The sequence below is a fragment of the Notothenia rossii genome, assembly GCF_949606895.1.
Source record: "Notothenia rossii genome assembly, chromosome: 11".
In the NCBI taxonomy this organism is placed as follows: Eukaryota; Metazoa; Chordata; class Actinopteri; order Perciformes; family Nototheniidae; genus Notothenia; species Notothenia rossii.
Genome location: NC_136910.1, coordinates 30,696,980 through 30,705,567, shown reverse-complemented (window position 1 = coordinate 30,705,567; position 8,588 = coordinate 30,696,980).

Here is an 8,588-nt window from a genome sequence, read left to right as displayed (position 1 = left end):
GTTTGGTTTTTGCACGTTTGTTCTCTTGTTTATATGCTCCATTTGAGTCATATTTAATATGTTTCTATAGAAATAAGATGAAAACCTCCACCAAAATGCATTTGACTTTTTAGGAAATTACAGTTGAAATACATGATTTCATTGTCAGTGATAGGAACACAATAACCTATTTTAAGCATATTCATGTGTGAAATCTGGTACTTTGCCATCCACTGCCTTATCTAATTTGTTTAACTTCTGAAGTATAATGCTTTGGAGGTAGGCTTGCATATAAAGCGTCTTTGGGTTTCAGAAAAGCGCTCTAAAAATAAAATGTATTATATCATTTAATTATAGGCCTAATTAAAATGATCCTGATCTGGATCACTGGTTTTGCTACTACATTTGAAAGCTTTTGGGGACAAATGCTTGAGATATTAAAATGGTAGTGATTACTTTGAATTTTCTTTTTCACTTATTGAAAACCACAACTCGAGTATCAGGCTGGTCTTTATCTGGAAAGTTATCCACATCTCATCATCACGTTGTCACGGCGACCCTTTGTCACGTCACAGATACGGTACCCCAACTCAGATCGCCACCCAAACGATACTGCCGTTGCTAAGGAGGCAAAAGTGCAAATTTGTATTTTATTTATTTTTTAAACACAGGGTTTGGTTTTGGATCGCGCCCGATTGACGGATTTCTGAAAAGGAATGGAGCCAATACGGCCATCAACGCAAGACAAGTCGAACGAGTCCACGCACACACGCCGGAAGAACTACAAATATGTCAGGTCTGTGTACTTCGTAACGATTGTTGGGCGCGTATCTAATGGGAATTGTAGTTTGTAGCACTGCTCTCATATTATTTCAATGGGTTAACTTTCTATTCTTCTGTGTTTTTGTCACGGTTTGTGAAACAAGCAGGACCCAAATGCAGATATAAACTGAAACTTCCTTTATTTCAAGGCTATGATATATATAGACAATGACAAAACAGAACACTCACCGCAGAACTAGTCAGGGAACAAGACGAACCGACCAAGACAGACAGACAACCCAGAACTTAAATACACACAAGACTCAATCACACAACAAGACACAGGTGAGGAGGGAGGAGAAAACACAGGGGCCCAGGTGAACATAATCAGACAATTAGACACACCAGGGAAACTAATGACAAGACAATAACCCAAAGGAAAACATGACATGGAAAACAGCAAACACACCCAAACCTACAAAACTATAAACGTGACATAACATGAGAATCGTGACATAACCCCCCCCCTCAAGGGACGGATTCCAGACGTCCCAAAAAAACAAAAGTCCAGCAGGGTGGGTGGAGGGGGTCTGGAGGACGGGTCTCGGGCGGACGGCCCGGGGGCAAGGCAGAGTTCAAAAAACTCTGCGTCGGCCGATGAGTCAGCAGGTGACGAGGAGCTGGCGTCGGCCGGTACGCCGACAGGACTCGGGGAGCTGGCATCGGACGGACAGCCATCAGGACACGGGGAGCTGGCGTCGGACGGACAGCCAATCGGAGACGAGGTGCTGGAGTTGGGACCATGGTTACTGGAGCCGGCACTGAAGCCGGGACCATGGCTGTAAGGTCCGGTTGGAGGTAGGCTTGCATATAAAGCGTCTTTGGGTTTCAGAAAAGCGCTCTAAAAATAAAATGTATTATATCATTTAATTATAGGCCTAATTAAAATGATCCTGATCTGGATCACTGGTTTTGCTACTACATTTGAAAGCTTTTGGGGACAAATGCTTGAGATATTAAAATGGTAGTGATTACTTTGAATTTTCTTTTTCACTTATTGAAAACCACAACTCGAGTATCAGGCTGGTCTTTATCTGGAAAGTTATCCACATCTCATCATCACGTTGTCACGGCGACCCTTTGTCACGTCACAGATATGGTACCCCAACTCAGATCGCCACCCAAACGATACTGCCGTTGCTAAGGAGGCAAAAGTGCAAATTTGTATTTTATTTATTTTTTAAACACAGGGTTTGGTTTTGGATCGCGCCCGATTGACGGATTTCTGAAAAGGAATGGAGCCAATACGGCCATCAACGCAAGACAAGTCGAACGAGTCCACGCACACACGCCGGAAGAACTACAAATATGTCAGGTCTGTGTACTTCGTAACGATTGTTGGGCGCGTATCTAATGGGAATTGTAGTTTGTAGCACTGCTCTCATATTATTTCAATGGGTTAACTTTCTATTCTTCTGTGTTTTTGTCACGGTTTGTGAAACAAGCAGGACCCAAATGCAGATATAAACTGAAACTTCCTTTATTTCAAGGCTATGATATATATAGACAATGACAAAACAGAACACTCACCGCAGAACTAGTCAGGGAACAAGACGAACCGACCAAGACAGACAGACAACCCAGAACTTAAATACACACAAGACTCAATCACACAACAAGACACAGGTGAGGAGGGAGGAGAAAACACAGGGGCCCAGGTGAACATAATCAGACAATTAGACACACCAGGGAAACTAATGACAAGACAATAACCCAAAGGAAAACATGACATGGAAAACAGCAAACACACCCAAACCTACAAAACTATAAACGTGACATAACATGAGAATCGTGACATAACCCCCCCCCCTCAAGGGACGGATTCCAGACGTCCCAAAAAAACAAAAGTCCAGCAGGGTGGGTGGAGGGGGTCTGGAGGACGGGTCTCGGGCGGACGGCCCGGGGGCAAGGCAGAGTTCAAAAAACTCTGCGTCGGCCGATGAGTCAGCAGGTGACGAGGAGCTGGCGTCGGCCGGTACGCCGACAGGACTCGGGGAGCTGGCATCGGACGGACAGCCATCAGGACACGGGGAGCTGGCGTCGGACGGACAGCCAATCGGAGACGAGGTGCTGGAGTTGGGACCATGGTTACTGGAGCCGGCACTGAAGCCGGGACCATGGCTGTAAGGTCCGGTTGGAGGTAGGCTTGCATATAAAGCGTCTTTGGGTTTCAGAAAAGCGCTCTAAAAATAAAATGTATTATATCATTTAATTATAGGCCTAATTAAAATGATCCTGATCTGGATCACTGGTTTTGCTACTACATTTGAAAGCTTTTGGGGACAAATGCTTGAGATATTAAAATGGTAGTGATTACTTTGAATTTTCTTTTTCACTTATTGAAAACCACAACTCGAGTATCAGGCTGGTCTTTATCTGGAAAGTTATCCACATCTCATCATCACGTTGTCACGGCGACCCTTTGTCACGTCACAGATATGGTACCCCAACTCAGATCGCCACCCAAACGATACTGCCGTTGCTAAGGAGGCAAAAGTGCAAATTTGTATTTTATTTATTTTTTAAACACAGGGTTTGGTTTTGGATCGCGCCCGATTGACGGATTTCTGAAAAGGAATGGAGCCAATACGGCCATCAACGCAAGACAAGTCGAACGAGTCCACGCACACACGCCGGAAGAACTACAAATATGTCAGGTCTGTGTACTTCGTAACGATTGTTGGGCGCGTATCTAATGGGAATTGTAGTTTGTAGCACTGCTCTCATATTATTTCAATGGGTTAACTTTCTATTCTTCTGTGTTTTTGTCACGGTTTGTGAAACAAGCAGGACCCAAATGCAGATATAAACTGAAACTTCCTTTATTTCAAGGCTATGATATATATAGACAATGACAAAACAGAACACTCACCGCAGAACTAGTCAGGGAACAAGACGAACCGACCAAGACAGACAGACAACCCAGAACTTAAATACACACAAGACTCAATCACACAACAAGACACAGGTGAGGAGGGAGGAGAAAACACAGGGGCCCAGGTGAACATAATCAGACAATTAGACACACCAGGGAAACTAATGACAAGACAATAACCCAAAGGAAAACATGACATGGAAAACAGCAAACACACCCAAACCTACAAAACTATAAACGTGACATAACATGAGAATCGTGACATAACCCCCCCCCTCAAGGGACGGATTCCAGACGTCCCAAAAAAACAAAAGTCCAGCAGGGTGGGTGGAGGGGGTCTGGAGGACGGGTCTCGGGCGGACGGCCCGGGGGCAAGGCAGAGTTCAAAAAACTCTGCGTCGGCCGATGAGTCAGCAGGTGACGAGGAGCTGGCGTCGGCCGGTACGCCGACAGGACTCGGGGAGCTGGCATCGGACGGACAGCCATCAGGACACGGGGAGCTGGCGTCGGACGGACAGCCAATCGGAGACGAGGTGCTGGAGTTGGGACCATGGTTACTGGAGCCGGCACTGAAGCCGGGACCATGGCTGTAAGGTCCGGTTGGAGGTAGGCTTGCATATAAAGCGTCTTTGGGTTTCAGAAAAGCGCTCTAAAAATAAAATGTATTATATCATTTAATTATAGGCCTAATTAAAATGATCCTGATCTGGATCACTGGTTTTGCTACTACATTTGAAAGCTTTTGGGGACAAATGCTTGAGATATTAAAATGGTAGTGATTACTTTGAATTTTCTTTTTCACTTATTGAAAACCACAACTCGAGTATCAGGCTGGTCTTTATCTGGAAAGTTATCCACATCTCATCATCACGTTGTCACGGCGACCCTTTGTCACGTCACAGATACGGTACCCCAACTCAGATCGCCACCCAAACGATACTGCCGTTGCTAAGGAGGCAAAAGTGCAAATTTGTATTTTATTTATTTTTTAAACACAGGGTTTGGTTTTGGATCGCGCCCGATTGACGGATTTCTGAAAAGGAATGGAGCCAATACGGCCATCAACGCAAGACAAGTCGAACGAGTCCACGCACACACGCCGGAAGAACTACAAATATGTCAGGTCTGTGTACTTCGTAACGATTGTTGGGCGCGTATCTAATGGGAATTGTAGTTTGTAGCACTGCTCTCATATTATTTCAATGGGTTAACTTTCTATTCTTCTGTGTTTTTGTCACGGTTTGTGAAACAAGCAGGACCCAAATGCAGATATAAACTGAAACTTCCTTTATTTCAAGGCTATGATATATATAGACAATGACAAAACAGAACACTCACCGCAGAACTAGTCAGGGAACAAGACGAACCGACCAAGACAGACAGACAACCCAGAACTTAAATACACACAAGACTCAATCACACAACAAGACACAGGTGAGGAGGGAGGAGAAAACACAGGGGCCCAGGTGAACATAATCAGACAATTAGACACACCAGGGAAACTAATGACAAGACAATAACCCAAAGGAAAACATGACATGGAAAACAGCAAACACACCCAAACCTACAAAACTATAAACGTGACATAACATGAGAATCGTGACATAACCCCCCCCCCTCAAGGGACGGATTCCAGACGTCCCAAAAAAACAAAAGTCCAGCAGGGTGGGTGGAGGGGGTCTGGAGGACGGGTCTCGGGCGGACGGCCCGGGGGCAAGGCAGAGTTCAAAAAACTCTGCGTCGGCCGATGAGTCAGCAGGTGACGAGGAGCTGGCGTCGGCCGGTACGCCGACAGGACTCGGGGAGCTGGCATCGGACGGACAGCCATCAGGACACGGGGAGCTGGCGTCGGACGGACAGCCAATCGGAGACGAGGTGCTGGAGTTGGGACCATGGTTACTGGAGCCGGCACTGAAGCCGGGACCATGGCTGTAAGGTCCGGTTGGAGGTAGGCTTGCATATAAAGCGTCTTTGGGTTTCAGAAAAGCGCTCTAAAAATAAAATGTATTATATCATTTAATTATAGGCCTAATTAAAATGATCCTGATCTGGATCACTGGTTTTGCTACTACATTTGAAAGCTTTTGGGGACAAATGCTTGAGATATTAAAATGGTAGTGATTACTTTGAATTTTCTTTTTCACTTATTGAAAACCACAACTCGAGTATCAGGCTGGTCTTTATCTGGAAAGTTATCCACATCTCATCATCACGTTGTCACGGCGACCCTTTGTCACGTCACAGATATGGTACCCCAACTCAGATCGCCACCCAAACGATACTGCCGTTGCTAAGGAGGCAAAAGTGCAAATTTGTATTTTATTTATTTTTTAAACACAGGGTTTGGTTTTGGATCGCGCCCGATTGACGGATTTCTGAAAAGGAATGGAGCCAATACGGCCATCAACGCAAGACAAGTCGAACGAGTCCACGCACACACGCCGGAAGAACTACAAATATGTCAGGTCTGTGTACTTCGTAACGATTGTTGGGCGCGTATCTAATGGGAATTGTAGTTTGTAGCACTGCTCTCATATTATTTCAATGGGTTAACTTTCTATTCTTCTGTGTTTTTGTCACGGTTTGTGAAACAAGCAGGACCCAAATGCAGATATAAACTGAAACTTCCTTTATTTCAAGGCTATGATATATATAGACAATGACAAAACAGAACACTCACCGCAGAACTAGTCAGGGAACAAGACGAACCGACCAAGACAGACAGACAACCCAGAACTTAAATACACACAAGACTCAATCACACAACAAGACACAGGTGAGGAGGGAGGAGAAAACACAGGGGCCCAGGTGAACATAATCAGACAATTAGACACACCAGGGAAACTAATGACAAGACAATAACCCAAAGGAAAACATGACATGGAAAACAGCAAACACACCCAAACCTACAAAACTATAAACGTGACATAACATGAGAATCGTGACATAACCCCCCCCCTCAAGGGACGGATTCCAGACGTCCCAAAAAAACAAAAGTCCAGCAGGGTGGGTGGAGGGGGTCTGGAGGACGGGTCTCGGGCGGACGGCCCGGGGGCAAGGCAGAGTTCAAAAAACTCTGCGTCGGCCGATGAGTCAGCAGGTGACGAGGAGCTGGCGTCGGCCGGTACGCCGACAGGACTCGGGGAGCTGGCATCGGACGGACAGCCATCAGGACACGGGGAGCTGGCGTCGGACGGACAGCCAATCGGAGACGAGGTGCTGGAGTTGGGACCATGGTTACTGGAGCCGGCACTGAAGCCGGGACCATGGCTGTAAGGTCCGGTTGGAGGTAGGCTTGCATATAAAGCGTCTTTGGGTTTCAGAAAAGCGCTCTAAAAATAAAATGTATTATATCATTTAATTATAGGCCTAATTAAAATGATCCTGATCTGGATCACTGGTTTTGCTACTACATTTGAAAGCTTTTGGGGACAAATGCTTGAGATATTAAAATGGTAGTGATTACTTTGAATTTTCTTTTTCACTTATTGAAAACCACAACTCGAGTATCAGGCTGGTCTTTATCTGGAAAGTTATCCACATCTCATCATCACGTTGTCACGGCGACCCTTTGTCACGTCACAGATACGGTACCCCAACTCAGATCGCCACCCAAACGATACTGCCGTTGCTAAGGAGGCAAAAGTGCAAATTTGTATTTTATTTATTTTTTAAACACAGGGTTTGGTTTTGGATCGCGCCCGATTGACGGATTTCTGAAAAGGAATGGAGCCAATACGGCCATCAACGCAAGACAAGTCGAACGAGTCCACGCACACACGCCGGAAGAACTACAAATATGTCAGGTCTGTGTACTTCGTAACGATTGTTGGGCGCGTATCTAATGGGAATTGTAGTTTGTAGCACTGCTCTCATATTATTTCAATGGGTTAACTTTCTATTCTTCTGTGTTTTTGTCACGGTTTGTGAAACAAGCAGGACCCAAATGCAGATATAAACTGAAACTTCCTTTATTTCAAGGCTATGATATATATAGACAATGACAAAACAGAACACTCACCGCAGAACTAGTCAGGGAACAAGACGAACCGACCAAGACAGACAGACAACCCAGAACTTAAATACACACAAGACTCAATCACACAACAAGACACAGGTGAGGAGGGAGGAGAAAACACAGGGGCCCAGGTGAACATAATCAGACAATTAGACACACCAGGGAAACTAATGACAAGACAATAACCCAAAGGAAAACATGACATGGAAAACAGCAAACACACCCAAACCTACAAAACTATAAACGTGACATAACATGAGAATCGTGACATAACCCCCCCCCTCAAGGGACGGATTCCAGACGTCCCAAAAAAACAAAAGTCCAGCAGGGTGGGTGGAGGGGGTCTGGAGGACGGGTCTCGGGCGGACGGCCCGGGGGCAAGGCAGAGTTCAAAAAACTCTGCGTCGGCCGATGAGTCAGCAGGTGACGAGGAGCTGGCGTCGGCCGGTACGCCGACAGGACTCGGGGAGCTGGCATCGGACGGACAGCCATCAGGACACGGGGAGCTGGCGTCGGACGGACAGCCAATCGGAGACGAGGTGCTGGAGTTGGGACCATGGTTACTGGAGCCGGCACTGAAGCCGGGACCATGGCTGTAAGGTCCGGTTGGAGGTAGGCTTGCATATAAAGCGTCTTTGGGTTTCAGAAAAGCGCTCTAAAAATAAAATGTATTATATCATTTAATTATAGGCCTAATTAAAATGATCCTGATCTGGATCACTGGTTTTGCTACTACATTTGAAAGCTTTTGGGGACAAATGCTTGAGATATTAAAATGGTAGTGATTACTTTGAATTTTCTTTTTCACTTATTGAAAACCACAACTCGAGTATCAGGCTGGTCTTTATCTGGAAAGTTATCCACATCTCATCATCACGTTGTCACGGCGACCCT